This window comes from Eulemur rufifrons, chromosome 19 (genome assembly GCF_041146395.1).
Source record: "Eulemur rufifrons isolate Redbay chromosome 19, OSU_ERuf_1, whole genome shotgun sequence".
Classification (NCBI taxonomy): Eukaryota; Metazoa; Chordata; class Mammalia; order Primates; family Lemuridae; genus Eulemur; species Eulemur rufifrons.
The window spans coordinates 74,889,916-74,910,773 of NC_091001.1; positions in this window are offsets into that span (position 1 = coordinate 74,889,916).

Consider the following 20,858-nt stretch of genomic DNA (forward strand, 5'->3'; position numbering starts at 1 on the left):
TTTTTGTAGACAGTAAGTTGAGTTGCTCTCACATCAATCACATCTCTCTGATCCCCTCTTCTGCCTCCTTTTTTCACATTTAAGGACCCTTACGATAATATCAGGCACAGGTAATCCAGGACAAACTAACCCCATGTTAAGATCAGACACTTAGCCACCTTAATTCCATCTGCAACTTCAATTCTTCCTTTCTATGGAATGTAACATACTCACAGGTTCCAGGGATTAAGACGTGGCTATCCATTACTTTGCCTACCACTAGGCACTTCCACTAATTTTTCAGGCAAAAAGCAGCAGAAATAAAAGAAAAATAAGGACACATTGGAATGAATTTTAGTTAGAGCATCAGTTCCTAATCAGGATTTCTCCCTGGAGAAAAGAATATTTCCAGATTTCCTAGAGAGTGTGCGTTTTTCTCTGAAAGCTCGCTATTCTTGTTTAACTATTTTTTAGACTTTACTTATTTATTTATTTTGCATCAAGGAGCAAGTTAATTGTGTTAAGAGGCCCAAGAAGAAAAATTCAGCTGCAAGGGAGCAGTAGGAATGTCTGTGAAAAGTAGATGTGATAACTTGCCCTGAACACATTCATTGGGTGGTTTACTTGGTTTCTTTTGACCACTTCCAGTGGCTAGTTGGGAAGTGAATGCTGATCGTTTTTGTTAAAGTAACAGAGGTTAGTAATGTTACATCTCTTCCCAGGGGAAATACAACATACAAAACCAACCAAAAGTATTAATCATTTGAAATGGCTCTATACAGTAAGAATGGATGGATGGGGTCTCTGAAAGTCAAGCACCTTTAAGGGGTCTTGCATTGATCTGGGACAGAACCTTGATGGTATTTGCTCGTTGAATACAGTCATCCCTCAGTCTCTGTAGGGGATCGGTCCCAGGACTCCTGTGGATACCAAAATCTGTGAGTGCTCAAGTCCCTTATATACAGTGGCATAATATTTGCATATGACCTATGTACATTTTCCTGTACACTTTAAGTCATCTCTAAATTACTTGTAATACTGAAGACAATATAAATAGTATGTCAGTAGTTGTTATGTTTTTTATTTGCATTATTTTTTATTATTGTATTATTTTTCCCCCAAATATTTTCAATCTGTGATTGGTTGAATCCATGGATGTGGAACTTGAAGGTACAGAAGGCTAACTGTACTCTGTTCAGTTGGAGAAACAAAATTAGACAGTCACATTTCCTCATAGATGAATGCCAAGTGGCCAGTTACCCACAGACCCTGGCATTTACATGTTTCTTCTAGCTGAAAAGTGAGAATGAAGACAAGTGCTCTTGTCTGAAACTGTAAAGAGATGGAGGACAACACTAGAGGTTTAAATGAGAAGGCATTCTGATTGGAGAGAACAAACGAAATAACATATAATTAAACACCATGTGTCAAGCCTCAGGCTTAACATACTATAAAATAAATAACATGTTTTTCTATATTGCAGAATTGAATATTGAGACTTAGAGAAATTAATTGACTTGTTCACAATTAATAAAGTAGGCTGAGATCTGGATTCATGTCAGATTGACTTGTAGGCCTGTGATTTTTCCACTTTACCATGATGTCAATATCTCCGCCTTTAGGATTAGGTTAGAGAACATGGTGTTTACCCTTTACAAGGTTAATGGTATTTTATCAAACAAAACAGTGGAGTTTAGTTTTTTTTAATTGTCTTTTGGTCCTTGCTCACACATTTCTGAATTAACTTTTAAATGATTTTTTTAAAATAGTGAAAACATAAAGGTATTATCAGATATGAGAAAACGTGGATCAAATAAGAAAAATTGTCCTGAAGTATGATTTCCATTGGATGCAGTAAACTCAAATTACTTACAAAGAGAATCAAGGCAATGTGACTAGTACTTGCGAATGCAGAAACTCCTGTTTTATTCCGCAGATATGATCTTTTCCACTTATTCTTTATAGGTATCCTGCCATCACCTGCCATTGCTCAGGAAGGGGAATAGGTTGTTAAACATAGGTAGTTCCTTGTCCTCTAAAAATTCTTGATTTTTAGTTCTCTGAACTTCTGCTTTTCGAGGCTGCTTTTCTTAATCTAGTTTTTCCCTTCATGAACTCCTCTAATTCTTTTTAGCTCAGATTTTCCTGGGAGTAATTACCTAGAACATGTTCTCAAAACAGGCAATAGTCTCTTCCAAGAATAACTTTTAAAAACATAAAAATACCTTCACGTGTGTGCTGAGACAGAAATTTGAATGACCGTTTTCTCAACTCTGACACTTATGCTTCCTCATAATAACCTCAGTGTCAGAGAAACCTTTCTTCAAGCATAGAGGTGATATCCCTCAGTGCATTACTAGGGAGAGATGAGAAGAGCTGACCTTTCAATTGATTTTTTTTTTTTAATTTCAGAATTTTGTGGGGGTACGCACATTTTGGTTACATAATTTGCTTTTGTACAGTTTGAGTCAAAGTTTTAAGTATGCTTTTCACCCAGTTAGTGTGCATTGTACCCCTTAGGTATGAATTTATCTGTCCTTTCCTATCCCCTAACCTACTTGATTTCCCTTGAGTTTTACTTCCATATGTGCACATAAGTATTGATTAATTAGTTCTAATTTAGTATCGAGAACATGCGGTATTTGTTTTTCTATTCTTGCAATACTTCACTAAGAAGAATGGTCTCCAGTTCCATCCAGGTTGTTACGAAAGATACTAGATCACTATTTTTTATGGCTGAGTAGTGTTCCATGGTATACAAATACCACATTTTATTAATCCACTCGTGTATTGATGAGCATTTGAGTTGATTCCACATCTTTGTGATTGTCAATTTTGCTGCTATAAACATAAACATTTGAATACAAGTGTCTTTTTATAAAATGTCTTTTTTTCTTTGGGTAAATACTTAGAAGTGGGATTGCTGGATCAAATGGTAGGTCTACTTTCAGTTCTTTGAGGTTATTTCCGTTTTATTTTCTGCAGAGGTTGTGCTAGTTTGCAGTCCCACCAAAAGTGTAAGTGTTTCTTTCTCTCTGCATCCTGTCCAGCATCTGTTGTTTTGGAACTTTTTTTATAATTATTATATTTTATTATTATAATTTTTGACTAGTTTTTTAAACTTATTTATGTATTTATTTCAGAGTATTACAGGGGCACAAATGCTTTGGTTACATAAATTGCCTTTGCATCACCCAACAAGTGTGCCTATCCCCCAGACAGGGTGAACGGCATCTGTTACTGTGTCTTGGGACTTTTTGATAAAAGACAATCTCACTGGCCTTAGGTGTTATCTCTTCATTTTGATTTGGATTTCTTTAATCCCTCTTTCTATCTTGCTCCAACCATTGTTTGTCTTCTGGTTCTTTGATGGCTCCACCCAATATTCTATCATAGCAGGGCCAAGGATTCTCCCAGGCTCATCTCCACCCTGGTTCCCACCTGGAGATCAGAACACAGAACTTCAACTTTTCTGAGAATAGTCACATCCGACTTCCCCAGATTGTACACAAGAGCCAACTAAGTATTCCAAAACAAAGAAGAATATGTTGTGCCCTGGGACTTCTATGGCTTTATCCAGCTAACTTGCTCATATGTATTTTGCAGTGATGACAAGACTTCAGTGTGCCTCCCCTGCTCTGTTACTCAATCTCCTCAATCAACTTTTGTCATTTTTCTTTTTAAATGCTACCCTCTTCTACACAAAAAGCTGGTGCCCCCTTTCTTGGGAAACTCTACCTTTTTCCACATGATAATTGGTCCATGATCCTCAGTCATTTTTGGTTTTGCTGACTCTGTTGCCTCAGGATTCAAAGGATTATTAATGGAGGTTTTCCTCTGAAGAGTAAAGGAATGGATTCTGATTACCCGAGAAATGGTGAATGTGATGACAGTTTTAAATCTAGTTCAGTTTCTTCTCCAGGCGGGACTGAATAGGCTCTCCTTCAAATTCCTAGGGTCAAATACACTTCACCCCCAAGACTATTGTGTAACTAGGCTACACAATCTAGCTTCACATGAAGAAAGCATATTTTTCTATAAAAACTTTTATAGTACTTAGAAATATTAACCCTGGGATCATTGTGCTAGAAAAACATTATGCTTCTTCTTCTGCCTGCTGGATACATATCACCATCACCTCCCAGCTCTGTATGAATCATCCAGAAAAAGTGAACTACACAAAATATATTCTTTCCGATCCCATAATATGATTCTTCCTCTAATGTATAGTTTAATTTGGGGTTGAAGTTTTGCTTCATCACAACATACTACAGTAGAGCAAAGATAGCATTATGCATTCTAAATCTATAAATAGAGGTGGATGATATTTTTATGAATATTGTATGTTAGGAAGAGAAAAAAGAAAACTAATCAAATTTCCTTGTGGATATCTCTACATCATATGATGTTACAACATACTTTTGGATACTCAGTAGGACCATATGAAGTAGATGTTGAACACAGGATAAAAGATTGAAACTTTCAACATTGTGATTCCTGGAATATTTTATTTTTGATCCTTTTCTTGAGTCCTAAAAAGAGGATGATGGCTGAATATTGTGAATCTTAGTTCCTACTGGCCACAGTTTCCACTGAAATTTTCCAGTAGACCTCAGGAACTTGAGAGTGTAACTCTCAGTTCTCTTTTACTTTGTGGCTATTTAGAAATGATGTTCATCTAGAACACCTGAAGTGAAGCAACTGATGTTAATTTAAGAGATAATTTTCATGATAGGCAAACATGTTTACTAGGAATCAAAGATGGCCTTGGGTATATATTTCAGTGACAGAGCAAAGACCTATGATTCTCTGCTAGCCGTATTCTCTAGTTAAGTAGTTCAACTCTTGTGATCTTCAGAAGTACAGAATAATGAAATATCTCCACTCATAATTTTGAAACTCTGAACATTTCTGTCATTCAGATTGTCTGCATTGTAGGGATAGAGATTGATAAGTAATTTCTTTAATTTTTAATTATTATGGATAAATAATAATTGTATGTATTTATAAGATACATGTAATATTTTGATACAAGCATACAATGTGAATTAATCAAACCAGGGTAATTGGGGTATCTATCATCTCAGGCATTTATCATTTCTTTGTGTTAGGAACATTCCAATTCCACTTTTTTAATTATTTTAAAGTATACCCTACCTTATTGTTGATTATAGCCACTTTATTGTACTATCAAATATTGTTCATTCTATCTAACTATATTTATTTTTTTTTTTTTTTGAGACAGAGTCTCACTCTGTTGCCCAGGCTAGAGTGAGTGCCGTGGCGTCAGCCTAGCTCACAGCAACCTCAAACTCCTAGGCTCAAGCGATCCTCCTGTCTCAGCCTCCTGAGTAGCTGGGACTACAGGCATGCACCACCATGCCCGGCTAATTTTTTCTATATATATATATATTTTTTAGCTGTCCATATAATTTCTTTCTATTTTTAGTAGAGATGGGGTCTCGCTCTTGCTCAGGCTGGTCTCGAACTCCTGAGCTCAAACGATCCGCCCACCTCGGCCTCCCAGAGTGCTAGGATTACAGGCGTGAGCCACCGCTCCCGGCCCTATCTAACTATATTTTTGCACCCATTAACAATCCCCACTGTATCCCCTGCTCCCCACTACCTTTCTCAGCTTCTGGTAACCACCATTCTTCCATGAGATCAATTGTTTTTAATATTTACCACCCACATATGAATGAGAACATGTGAGATTTGTCTTTTTGTGCTTGGCTTATTTCACTTCACATAATGTTCTCCAGTTCCATCCATGTTGTTGCATATGGTAGGATTTCATTATCTTTTGTGGCTATATAATATTCCATTGTGTATATATATTATACACAATGTACAGGAGACAGGAACACTCATACACTGCTGGTGGGACTGCAAACTAGTGCAACCTCTGTGGAAAGCAATATGGAGATACCTTAAACAGATACAAGTAGGCCTACCATTTGATCCAGCAATCTCATTATTGGGCATCTACCCGAAAGAACAAAAGACATTCTATAACAAAGATATCTGCACCCAAATGTTTATAGCAGCACAATTCACAATTGCAAAGATGTGGAAACAACCCAAGTGCCCATCAATACATGAGTGGATTAATAAAATGTGCTATATGTGTACCATGGAGTACTACTCAGCTATAAGAAACAATGATTATATAGCACCTCTTGTATTTTCCTGGAAAGAGTTGGAACCCATTCTACCCATCTCCTGTACATTGATGAACACTTGGGTTGATTCCAAATTTTGGCTATTGTGAATAGTGCTGCAATGAACATGGGAGTACAAATATCTTTTCCTCATGCTGAGTTCCTTCCTTTTGGATGTATACCAATTAAATTTTTTTTTCATATAAAAACCCTGAAAATCATAATGTTATTAAGAGATTGGTGGTTTAGTACCCTTTTAATAAAATATTTTTTAAAAATTGGGAGAGAACTTGGCATAGAACTTTGAGAAATTTTGTTGCATGGATAGCTTTGATGCTTGCCACCAGCAGGCAAGGTGTCTGGGGGAATGGAGGGAGATCCGAGGAGACAATGCCAGTGAGCGGTTTTTGAAAACTTTGGCATGGACGCCCAGGTTTAGACTTGGAGGTTCTACACTAGCAGGTGCAATCAATATTTCAAACAAAATCTGCCCATTTCTGTTATATGAGCCCATTTTAAATTTCATCCTGATATTGTCTATACACATTACAAGGCAAAGTAGTTACTATTTTGTTTTATAACTTATCAAAGAATTTGTTATCAGACAGCAGTACACATATCTTCATATCTTTCTCAGTATCTACCCCAGAGCTTGACACATTCTCTCAGTATAAGTTGGTTGGAAGAATAATTGAACAAAGATAGCTCTTTTCTGGTACTTTTGAGTGGGTGTTTAGATAAATTTTACTGATTGGTATTTGACAACTATTAAAATTATTAGCAATGACTGCTCATTGGATGTTTCTAAAATTATGAAATGAATCAATCAGACGTGAGATTTGCTAAGCAAATTTCTACTCACAATTATATTGCATTTGGAAATTTGCAATAATTCCTATTTCAGTATTGTTTAATCTTAAGCTTACAACATTTTCTCAGAAGTGAATCGGTAAGTTTTCAAATCTTCACATTTCACAGATTTTTAGACCTGAAAGATTTAAATGAATTTTCCAAGTGCACAGATATACATTTTGGAGAGCCTCAGGCTCCTGTTGCTAATACAGTGCTCTTGTGACCACACTCTATGGAATAAAACTGCTTCTAAATTTGTTTTCTTCTCATCCAGAGGTTCTAAGTACCTGGGACTTAGGAAAATTATTATTTATCTTACATTTTGACAGCATGTTGCTGCCATTCTTATGATTTACTATAGAATAGAGAAAACATTGCCAACCAAGCATGTCAAAGCCACATCTCATTATACATTCCATTTGGTCTTTGGAGCATTGCTACTAGTGTACATGTATATATACAATTTCCATTGTAGGAATGAAATAAAATAAGCCAACTTGGCTCCTATGCCTATTGAAGGTCTTTAAATGCATGACTATCCAGAGTAAATCAAATACTTTCCTGGATATTTGGATGGCAAGCAGTCTTTGGGTTACAGGATCTTCAGATATTGACATGAAAGTAAAGAAACATAAAATAAGAGATGGTATCTTATTGATGCTTTATGCTCACTGTCTCTCCAAGGCCTCACATTCACCTGATGTCTGTCTTCAGAGTTGCATTGTATCTCGATTTCTGGGGAGGCTTTCCCTACTGAAAAGCTCAGGAAAGTACCACTAGCTATATTGTGTTCAATCTGTGTGTTTTGCAAGTGCAATTCTAGGGTAGGAATTATCCATCATTATTGTTTTTTATATCACCTTATCAGTTATTGTTTGGCAAAACAATCCCTTTGATGGATGAAGCTTCTTAAAAACAATATTTTGGATCAGAAAAAGATGAACATTAAGTTTTTTTCAATAAATACTCTGTTCTCACCTCAGATGAGAGCTACTGATTATGAAAATAAAAGTATATTTGATATATTTGTAGGCAGTTCTTCAGGGTATTTGGAGTGTTCAAAAGGCTTTTGTATAAAAGGACAGAGTGCAAAGCTTGCAATCACCATGGCTTCATTTTACTCGGTATCTGTGATTCAGTGTACAATGTTGCTTCTCCTTTTACTGTTTTATTGCTGTGCTACTGAGAATATTATGCATTAGCACTTCAGCAGGGAAATTTAAAGAGTGTTATTCTATTTATTTTAAGTGTCATATAATTATGAATTGATTTACTAGCCATTGTAATGCTACAAATGATAATTAATTTATTTGCATAATATGTAGTTTCATAGAAGTTCAATTATAATAAAGCATTTGCTAAATGTACCATGAAAATAGTGTTTCCAGAGAGAGTGAGAGTCTGAGGCTGGAATCTATTCTGCCCGTCAGTATGTGGTCGTCATCATAGGCAATCCTTTCACATCAGGACAGGAGGGGAGTTTTCTTAGCTAGAAATATAACTCATCCAATTTTTTCCTTATTTTAAAACATGATATTCAGGGTCTTTGAGATATTCTAAAAATAATAGTGTATCAATAAATATAAAGTCAAGGATATTGATTTGTTTAATAACCAAAATCCTTTGAGCCAAAACTGAGATGGAGATATACAGTTACTTACCATGTTGTCTGAATAGTGAGCTAGAAGGGTCCAGTCTTGGACCTTGTACTCCTCTTAGCTTCCTGGCTCAGTGGCTCCTTCCCTCAAAGAGGAGATGGGAAAAAGGAGAGTGGGGAGACCAGAAATCTCCATTGTCTGGGAACACAAGACCAGTATCAGGCAAGGGTTCTAGGTTCCCAGGCAATAATTCTGAATAGGTGACACAAAAGACAGCTAGTCTTGGCCCAAAGTGTTCTGAGTATTCCCTCCACTAACAGTGATGCTTTTTTCATATTTGCCTATGAAAAGAAGAATTGAAAGGAGGAAGAATCCCTCCTCTGGAATATGGTGCATCTTGCAATGTTCAGCAGAATAATCTTCCCTAGTTTGACTATACGAAGGAGGCTGCAGAACCAGTACTTTTCTTCTTTGGCTGACAAAGTCTTGTTCAGTCTTTCCTTTCTGCAAAAGTCTATTCCTCAAACCATACCATGTGATGGTATGGAAATTGCCCTGAACTGTGATAAAAGATTGTGGCAAAGATAGGAGACTTTTTTTTTTTTAATTTTTTTAACAACAGTAGTGGCCTCCAAGGGAATTACTTGATATGACAATTTAATTGTTGTATTTACTGTTTTTCTCTGTCTGTTGCAATCAAAGCTCCATGTGGGCAGGAATTTTTTAGCAGTATTTTGTAAGTGTGCTATATTGTCTTTTATTTTCACCATCTCAAAGTATTTTCTAATTATCCTAGAGACTTCTTCTTTGATCCATTGATTATGAGTATGTTGTTTAATTTCCACATATTTCTGACTTATTTAAACTTCCCTCTGATGTTGATTTTTAATTTCTTTCCATTTTAGTCAAAGAACATACTTTGTATAATTTTCAATACTTTTAAATATACTCAGGCTTATTTCATGGTATAATACGTGGACTATCTTAGTGTTTCGTATACACTTGAAAATTCATGTATTCTGCTGTCGTATTGAGTGTTGTATAGATATCTCTTAAGTCTAGTTCGTTTATACTGTTGTTCAAGTTGTTGATCTTTTGGGTAGCTGTGCTATCCATTTTGAGTATGGAATATTGACATCTCCAACTACTATTCTTGAATTGTCTTTTTTCCCTGCAATTCTGTCATATATTGCTGCATGTGTTTGGAAGTTCTGTTGTGAAGTCCATATATATTTATAATTGTTATATCTTCTGATGGATTGATATTTTATCATTAGGAAGTGTCTTTCTTTTTCTCCAGCAGCATTTTTGTTTGTCTTAGAGCCTATTTTGTCTGATATTATTCTATCCAGTCAAGCTTACTTTGCTTACTGTTTGCTTCGTATATGGTTTCCATTCTTTTACAGCTGGATCATTTTTAATCTGTTCTTCTAATGTCTGCTTTTTGATTGAAATGTTTAATCCGTTTCTATTTAAAGTAGTTATTTAAAAAAGTGGGATTTACAGCTTTCATTTTGCTATTTGCTATCTATAAGTCTTATCAATTTTAGTTTCTGTATTCTTCCATTAATGCCTTTATTTGTCTTAAGTAGATGGTTTTTAGTATATCATTTTAGGTTTCCTTTTTATTCCTTTTGCTCTATTTAAAAAATTATTTTCTTTATTAATAGCAGTTGCCCAGAGGATCATGATTAATTCCTAATGTATACCAATATAATTTAGACTAAGGAGACAATGTATATGTGTTTTTTGTTTGTAATTCTTTTATTTCTTCTGATTTAAAAGACAACTACATAAGACAATAATTATAAATCTTTGCTGACAGATTCACAATTTATATGTAATTTGTGACAATAACAGTATAAAGGAAGGAGAGAGCATATCTATATAGGATCTGTGATGATTGGGGTATACCTTTGACACTCCAGCAGGCAGTTATAGTTTTGTCTTAGTTTTCAATTCCTGCTTGAACAGCCTTCAAGGTTAGCCAATGTTGAGAACTTAGGACTTTCTTAAGTCTTTGCTGGGCATACACATAGTCCTGCCCATGCACGTGGCCTTCTAGATTCCCAAATATGTGTCAGAGCTTTTATAAAGAACATTATGGAATCTCAATTTCCAGTGAATTTTGATCATTTTTACTAGTGTTCTCATTTATCTTATAAAGAAGCAGATTTTCAGAGCTCTTTAGCCCACTATTCATGCTGACATTTTCACCTTTAACTAAATGACTATGTGCCACATAATTGCTTAGGCAAATAGTGAATTTCTGTCCCTTCCCTTCATTGAATGGCAAAGTAACTGTAATGACTATTTCTTACAGTTCAATTAGGATATATAGTAGATCTTGACATGTAAGCCCTAAGAAAAGGATGGTTGGGCATATAGGAGTTTGTAACAGGGGCATTTCTGTGAATCAATGTGAAACCATTCTGATTAGTTTTAAATCTCCTTCATATGCCCACTTAATGCAACTGGCTTGTTTAAAGCTCAAAATCTTTAAGCTCATTTATTACAAGAACTAATTTGCACACATAATGACCCTGCATTTGATGTATGGCTGCTTCATATGTTTCCTTTAAAGAAAATTTCCCATGTGTGAGAAATGCTCTGACTCTGAGTAGTTGAATTCTGTAGGCATCAACTGAAGTTTAGTTATTCACTGTAAATGAGATTTTCTCATTTAAATCCTCATTGTCCTTGGTAACAACTCCATCAGTCTCTTAGAATGTAACTCTATTCGATGAGTTAGAAATATATTTTAGATGTATTTTCATCAAAAGAACATACTGTGATGTTACCTTAAAGATTATTTAGGCTGATCTACATTCTGGAAACAATGTTGTATGGCAGAAGGGTAGCAAAGCTCACACTGCTTAATTTATTTTGACTTGTCACCATTAGGTTTATATTGTGATGGGTGACTATGTCACAAAAATTTATGAAGTTGGACTTCATTTCTATAGTAGTACATCTAGTACATCTCTTCTTAGTTAAGTGGGATGTAGTTGATTTCTTCGGACAAAGAAATTGGTGGACACTTGAAAATATATAGTTAAGCTACCACACTTAATAGAAGCTCATATTCTACATTGTAGTGGTTCATTAGTGATGAAACAATTTACTGATTATCTATATGCTGCTTTCATAAATGATAAATTGTCTATGTTGACTACAGGGCTATAATTACCCTACATATATACCCCATCTAGCAACATAGTGAGTATGGCAATAAATAAACTTGGGGCAATATAGAAGATTAAGAGTAGAGTGACCATTTATCTTTATTTGCCTGGAATCATCTCAGTTTTTACCTGCTGTCCCATGTAATTATCAATAGGGCCTCCTTTAACTTTCCAAATTATCTCAGTTTAGATGGTAAGTTATATATGGCCACCCTAGTTAAAAGCACAGTCTCTGACACTGGACTGTATGGATCAACATGTATGCTCCTTTATTTTCTAGCTGTGTGAAAGAATAATTTTACTTGTGTATGCTTCAGTTTCCCAATCTATAAAATGGGTATGGTAGTAGCATCCACCTAGTAATATTGCAAAAATCAAATGTATATAAAGCTCTTGGAACACTACCTGATACTTAGCATGTGCCATATACCTAATATGCACTGTCTTCCACCACAGGGAATAAAAACAATTTCTAGACTACATTCATTAAAAGGATTTCTATTGCACTATAAGATTAATTTATTCAAAATATTTTTTTAGACAGAATAAAAGAGGAGAAAACAACACCAACCAAATGCTATCATATATGAATGAATTTAATAAGAAAAGGGGGATGTGTTGTTGAGAGTAGTATTGAACTATATCTTCCTCTCCAGGATAGAGCCATTTTATATTAAAAAATGAAGCAGTATACCAATATCCTTGTTACTAATTCACAACTTTTTATCTATCTAGATTTGGTGCCATCACAGGCTATTCTAAATCTGCCCTAATAATATTGGAAAACCTTAGAAAATGAATAGTTCTGCTCCTTTACTTGGAAATCTCTGAAGTTAGAGTTGTGCCTTCTGGTCCCTGGAGTACACAATTTGCATTCTACTGATTATGTAGTAACACCATTGTACTTAAAGCTTCACCCTTTGGGTAAATGTAAATCTCTGTCTATTCTATCCCTTGCAGGGAGTTGTTCATTTCAAAACAAAATACAAAAAAAGTCTTTTACCTAAAATACACACACTTGGAATAGTTAATACAGGATTTGGAGGAATGTAATACAAGAGTCTTATTGCCTTGCCTGATCATAAGTGAAACAATACCAAATTGAATTTTTTATTACCTTGTGTTAGGTTTTTCCTGACAAATATATTCAGTTCACATTCTAAGGCTATAGGAGTGCCTGAAACAAGGCTTCAGTAACTTCTTTCTCTCATACATCAATGCCAGTCAAGAATATGGCAACAGACAACCACAAAACCAACTCTGAATTGCAAACTGACATTATGATTTTGTCCAGTTAGAAGTAAAGAGGGAGTTCACTATTCTCATTCAAGGCATGGCTGATATACCCATTGAGTGAGAGGTGACTTTTAACATAACGTGGTAGATAGAGCTCTAATTCATTAACTCACCTTGATTAAAAATTCATACTTGATATAGGCATTAATGCTAGCTCAGGGGAAATGAAGGATGCAAAATTAACATAGTTGTAGAGTGGTTTGCTTTTTATTTTCTTAATTTCTTTTCCCAGTAAGACTTAAATACGGTGCAAAAAGTAAAAGTTTATCTTTTGTAATCTTTATGAGTCCGAGCAAACTGGCTACATAAAAACAGTAAAGATGGCTGCAACTGGCCTCATCAAAGCCATGTGTCGTGGATGGAATTTGAGGTGATGAGTGTCCTCGCTGGCAAGGCTTTGGGCTCTGGGTACATGGTGTCAGAGAGAGCTATATTTGGGAGTTCTATTTTCTCCAAGGCCACATAGAGCTGAGCTCAACTTTATACTTTGCGATGGCAGCAACAGTGACGCCAGCAAGTGTGACAAGCAGTCTGTGTATTAAGGAGAGTTGTGTAATAAAGGTGTCTAGCATATTGCTTCCTAAGTTAACTGGTATTTGGAAAGAAGAACATTACTTCAAAAAGGGACAATTCTCTTACATGGCTCTGAAAGCTCCTGTTGAAAGAGTTAAGACAGTGATTTTTGATTTAAAGATATCTACTAGATGTCTTAGAACAGGAATGGACGCTGGGCAAATAGGAGGCTCTAAAGATGAACAACTTTAATTTTCTCCTATGATACAATGGTATGTTTACTTTTCCACCAATAGAATTGGCTACCTGGGCCATTTGCATTATGCAATGGACTATGACATTCATAGTACATTGGAGAAGCAGATATAATAGTCAGGAACAGTAAAAGAAGGAACTTGGAAAAAAATAACCACATTTGGTTTGCTCTATAACCTGTAGAAATGAGACAAAAGTGGTGGTCTTAAGACAACAGTTCTTATTTCCTCTTTCAATTAAAATGATAATCAATTGATGATAAAAGCAATGTATTTTGAATAAAAATATGACCCATGGATTTAGGATGTCCAGGTTACATCCCTATCTGTACTCTTAGAAGCTCTGTGATCTTAGGCAAATTACATAACCTATTTGTATCTCAGGTTCTTCACCTATAAAATGAGGTTAGTGCTGACTACACAGAAGTGTGAACATTTAATCCTGAGTATTACATTGGATAGTCCAGGTAAACCACTTAGAAAAGTATTGGGAACATTTCAAAATCTCAAAAAAAAATAATAACTTTCATTATTGTGACCAAGCTAGTTATAGATGATGTGTAACCAACACATTAGTATCTACAGATAGGCCACAATACCCTTATGTCAAATGCTCATTATGCCTGTCTTTCCTAGACTCTTAAACTCAGTCTCTTTCCTTGGTTTCCTAGGAGGAAGCATCTTTTTATCAGCTTTTCCTGAGTATTCTGACAGCATAGTTGTTGAATTCTAATGATACAGTTTTTTCCTTTATTGCACAAGGTTCTTCTTCCCAAAGACCACATGCCAAAGGCAAGGTGAGTATAGTCCAACCTCATAATGTACTTGAAATTTCCACTGTTCCCTCTGACAGTGAGGCTCTGGCAATCTGTCTGGTCTACTCCACCATACTTTTATTTTCTTCACTTTAGTTGAAGGGACTCAGGTGTATTTTCTCTCAGCCTAGTCTATTTTGGGGTCTTTCAGTCCATCAGACTAGCCTGTGCATCTCTGAAAAACATTTATGGACTAGGTTCAAAGTCCTTCCGATGGATCTCCTGGGACATCAATATCTGCTTCAATGCTTCTTAACATTTCATAATGTTTTGAAGTAACCGGAAGATTCTAACAGTTGAGGAGTTAGTCTGCCCAAAGTACTCAGAAAACTTTTAAGGGATTGCCTGACTGCACTTTTCTGATTAAAATAATCTCACCTTTGGCCCAGCCAAAATATTTTGTCATATAGAGGATTGATGTGGCAAAAATACTATGTCCAGTGAGTTTTCTTAAATATGTATATCTGAATGTTTTATATGTTATCTTTTAAAGTGGCTGAAAAGAACAGATAGGGCCAGTGATCTGAAGGCCAGTCACAGCTGAGTGTGTGCTGTTACTTGGTGCACACATGCAGTCTAAAGAGAGATGGAAGTTAGAGGTAAGCACACACTCTAATGGATAGAGCAAAACACAGGTGATCGTTGGAAGGGAGGACTTGACTTCTCAGAGGGAGACTAATAGGAAGAAGAAATGGTAAGTATGTGAGAACAGGCAACTGCCAGGAGCTGTGGAATATCTCTTTATGACCCTTTGTATCAGTAGAGACAACATTTGTGAATAGACATGTAATGGTAGCACTAAATGTGTGGATTTAAGACATATGCATGTTTTTGTATCACATCTGTGTGAACATATATAGTTCATTGAAATTCATAACTGTTTAAGCTAGGATACCATGCTGGTTACATTTTTCATCTATTCCGTCTCAAAAATATAACTTATCCATTTCAGTGTCTGTACAAAATGATTAACCAGGTATCCTATATAATATATAGAATATATAACACAAATCACTTTCAGTCTTGTCAGTTGAATGATTGCCATCCTTAAATTACTAAATGTGTTATTTATATTACAATTAAAGAAATTTGAGAGACTCATAAAATGACTGGGAAATAGAATAATTGGATAATATGTATTAAAATTATTATCCAGTTCTTTCATTTTCATGAATTAATGTTTATTGTTTGTTCTTAGAAGAGCAGAGAGAAAGGATGTTATTATTACTATTAATATCATTGCCATCATTACTTTTTAAGAGTACAACAGGAAGCATTTGTCATTATTATTTAATTACTATTAAATAATAGTAATAATGAATTCATATAATTATATTGTATGAATTTTATTAGCACGAGCAAATCTTGAATTTTCTTGGGGTTTTCTCAGGGATAAATTAATCCTTATAGGATATCTGGCTAATCATTTGATTCAGACACTAGCATAAGTAAATTATATACATCTACCTATATGTTAATACATACACACACACATATATACATACTTTGCGTATATGTATGTATATTCTGTATTAAGATGTTTTGACATCTTTAAAACCCTTTCTGTCTAGGGAGAGACAGTTCCTCCCAGGAATTGCCAATTCTTGGAGATAGCAAGAGCTCAGCCAGGAGCACGCTTTTGATATGCAAAATCACCAATCCAAAGTCACACTTCCTCTATCTGGCCCTTAAACCTTAAAAGGCAACATTCTTTTGTCTTAATCAACCTAGTGCCAGGAATCAGTTTACAGCCCACTGAAATTATTCAAAGTAGCCAATCCTAGACTATTCATTCTGTCCTGCCTTGCCTTTCCCACAAAAACCTCCAGAAAGGCTACTGTCTTCTGCCTCCTGACCTCCCTGGTCCCCACATGGCTCTGTGTAGAATGCCATGCTTCTTGTCTTTAGGACCTGTGAATATTATAAATTTTGTTTTCCTGACTCTATCCTCTGTTTTTTCTTGTGGCTGCACCTGACTGATCATCTCATAAAAAAATCAAAACAAGGTTGGAACCAGAATAAATTTAGAGACTATTCAGTCCAATTTCCTCACTTTTTAAGTAAAGAAACTGGCTGAGGAAGAATAAGAGACTTGCTTGAGGTAATATAGTGAGATTATTTGTATATTTCTCCCTCATTCCAAAAAGGAGTTTGCTCGTTAGAAGTTAATAAAAAAGGCAGACTATTCTGATTCATGGTCATGTACTACACACAGATTTTTCTGTTTACCTTTATTGCTTCCAGAACTGATCCATTTTAAAGAGTAACACAACTGAAGACTGCTTCTAGAAAGAAAATAATTATCTCCAAAAATTAGGATAGGTATAATTTATACTTGATAGTAATGACTATTTCTGCTTTATTGAACTGTGCATCTAGGGAAATTAGATGTGATCATTTCCTTCTTGATTATAGATTTTTTTTTTTTTTGTATCTATGAAGTTGGTTATCAGTGATAATTAAACTGCCAGTAATCGCAGGGGAGATTGGGGGTTAGTTATTGTGTTATAATTTTGCTCTCTCTCCTTCTCACTATTATATATATAGTTTAAGGGCTAATGACTTGAGTGCCTTTGGTTCTTCCTTATGTTATTCTACTGAGGTTTAAATTCAAATGTTAGGGACATTGATTCAGTCAATCAACATTTGTTGTGTACCTTTTAGGTGCTAGTATCAGAGTCATCCTTGATGCATCTCTCTCTCTCTTGTTTTTCTTGTCCACAATCCAAGAACTACTGAGGCTCCTTTTGGGAAACTCTTTTTGATAAATTTCTTCTCCATTTCTACTATCACTATTGTAGCACAGCCATTTACTTTTTATTACAACTAATGTATTCCAGACATGTTTATCTGATTCCCAGATAGTACGCCAAAATTTCTAAATCTTAATATCCAAGGATTGGGCCTGGAGATTTTTTTCTGAAAACATCTTTGAACCATTTTTACATAGCCTATTTAAGTAAAAGCTTTTAATTTTTAAAATTGACTTTCAAAAAAATACAAATAGTTTTCTTTTTCCTCTAAGATTTGCCCAAGACCAATTCATTCTTTACTACTGGGAAAATGTCTAATAAACATAAACTCTTATTTATTGTGCTTTTTCTTGTCCGGAAAGTTTAGAATGACCCCCAAATAGATGATCAATTACAAATTCCTTTACTAAAGATTTTCAGTCCTTAATAACGTCAGATCTCCTTTTTCATCCAGGCTTTTGTCCCACCGCTCTTCAGCAGAAGCTTTTAATATACTCCTACTCACTTGACCTATTTTCTCAATCTGTTGTCCCTATCGAAGTTCCTTACCTCTGCCACTTCTCCTCTCTTCTCACTTCAGCTATGTGCATATCTAGTTTTTACAACAAGGTATGAATTGTATTTGATCTTTTAAAGATAGGAATCATATTTTATAGTTTTCTTTACCCCTAGTATTCTAAGCACAATGTTATAGTCCAGTAAATCTCTTGTTAAATGGTATTGAGCATGCTCATGGTCAGAAGTGTATAGACAGGTAAAAACGTGAGGATTTGACTGATGTGTTCTTTTATCGTATTTTCAAAATTTCTTAAACACTGATTTAATTCTTTCTTTTGGCTTGGTACTCAACCAATCTCCTGTTTTGTGCTTATTAATAGACAATTGATGAAAGCAGTGCTAATTATATAATGTGATATGTAATTTGTTGTAAAGTATGAACAGTTGCAAAATGAAATCTAAAAAGGTATGTCATCATTCTAACAAGAGGGTAGAAATCCTATGTTTACTGTTTCCTTTTTTTAAAATTAGTTGGTAGATGGAATAATAAGATATTCTTTTAAAATAATGCCCATGGAAATTTAATTAATTCTCTAATATGAGATAAACTCATGGTAAAATGGTTAAACTTTTGATTAACTAAGCAAGTGAAAATAATTCTACTAATGGTTTTGTGTTCTGGGGCTAGGCAGAGCCAAAACCTGAGTGTTTGCTAGGTTTATCATAAAAGTGATGCTTGGATATTAGAATTTTCCCCCATTAATATTAACCTTCCTTCTCCCAAACACACAAGGAGAAACGTGGTGAAAAATGAGAAAAATGTCTAAAGAATGGCACTGAGTCAATAAACAAATGACCTTAATCCAGAGTTAGTACTTCTAGGAGCCAGGGAATAGGCATATTGTTTAGGTACACACTGTTACATAGGTGATTTTTATCTGTTCACCTAAAAGTATTCATACTCACTCAGGGCATTTTAAAGAACGTATGGTCTCGGACTCCCCTTTTCCTTGAAGCCATTGCTTCTCTTCAGTTCCCTAACTTGGAAGAATTATTGGGGTTTCCTGGAGGAAATATGGCTAGAAAAGGGCCAAGGAACTGAAGTGTTGAAGAGGTTTTTGTTATGTCTTTGGAGCACAAAATCAGGTATTGGACTCTAACAATGATCTCTAACAAATTGTGGGGGTAGGTATTAACATTAGTAATATTTGTTTATTTAAGGAAGATTTGATATTGTTTCAAGGGAAAGATGATTGAACTTTAAGATAAAGTTAAAAATGATATATAATGTGTATGTAGCTAAAATTTTTGCTTCTAATAATAGCAGGCTAGAGAATTTGGAACAATTATTCTACGCAGGACAAACTAAAAAGCAACAAAGAGCTTTAGAGAGAGAGAGAGAGAGAGAGAGAAAGAGAAGGAATTACCAGGCTAAAATACTAGAGTAGGTGAGAATCCAGAGAGTTAAGGTTAAGTCTTACAGTGATCATTTGCCAGAGGGCATGTTCCCATTTGGGGAAAGGAGGCTCAGAAATTGAACCATTTTGGTGGTTTTATGGAAATAAGAGGATAAAACTTAAAACATGGCATCATCTTAGATGGAGAGCCCATCTGTTGTTAAACTAAGCCTCCAAATGGCTACACTTTCAGAGGAAACTTGAACCAGAAGTAAACTTCCTCTTATGTGAACTTGTGGCCAGGAAGCTCCATTGGAAAATATTCTCACACTGGTAAGGAGCCCCAGACAAATGGCAGATGCAAACAACAATTCTATAAGTGAGAGCAGAGCTTTATTCTAAATCTCAAATTATTTGCATAGATAATTTTTCAAATACAAAGATAACTGAGCACACAGAAACAAAGAAGCAGCAGAAAGAAGAGAAACACATTGAATTGATCAGACAACTATTTAAAAAATGATCTTAATCACCATGTTTAAAGAAATAAAAGACATTTTAAATATATGTACAGAACTGTAAAAAATAAAATACTAGGTTTGAAAAATAGCCACATAGAGGTTTTACAACTAAAAAACAAAGAAAAAAAATCAAGAGCTCAATAGATGGATTTAACACCAAATTAAACACTAAAAAGAGCTTTAGTGTATAGAAAGACAGGTCAGAAAAAGTTACCTAGAACCTTGCTACTCAAAGTGTAGGCCATGGACCAGCAGTACAAACTGGTGGCCTTGTTAGAAATGCATACATTCAGGCCTCACCCCAGACTTAAGTCATAATTTGTGCTTTACAGTATTGTAGGTGATTTACATGCACATTTAAGTTTGAAAAGCATATCAAGGGACACAAAGACAGAAAGTACAGGAGACAGGGTCAAACACATGGAAGACACAGTGAGAAGTCCAAAATAAATTTGAGTTACAGAACGAAAATAGGATAGAGGCATTTTTTGAAGTGAACATGACTGAGAATTTTTCAGAAGATATGAAAGATATCATTTTATGGCTTCAAGGAGTCCACAAAATCCTAATCAAGATAAGTAAACAGGAATCTATACCTAGGTATGTCATAAGTTAGAGCTGCAGAAGACCAAAGACAAAAAGTAGAATCCTAAAGTTGGCCAAAATATTAAAGGTAACAGAAACAAGAGGTAGCAATGAGTTGACTCAAGTGAGTAATTATTGTCGCATCACACATGGTTTGAATTGTTATCTGGTTTGTTTAAAAGGCCCCATATGACCATTGAAAAGTAAGTGGGTATATTATTAACACAAGAACTAAATTCAGAATGCCTGGGTTCAAAGCCTTATCTACAACTAGCTGCATAGTGTTAAGCTATTGACTTAGCTTTTTTAACTACTAACAGTACCTTCCTCAAAATTATATGATGATTAGATGAGACAATGCCTTTAAAGCACCTATCATGGTGACTGGTATATAGACTCTACTCAATAAATGTTAAGTATTGCAAATGTTATTTTTGTAATATATTTCCAA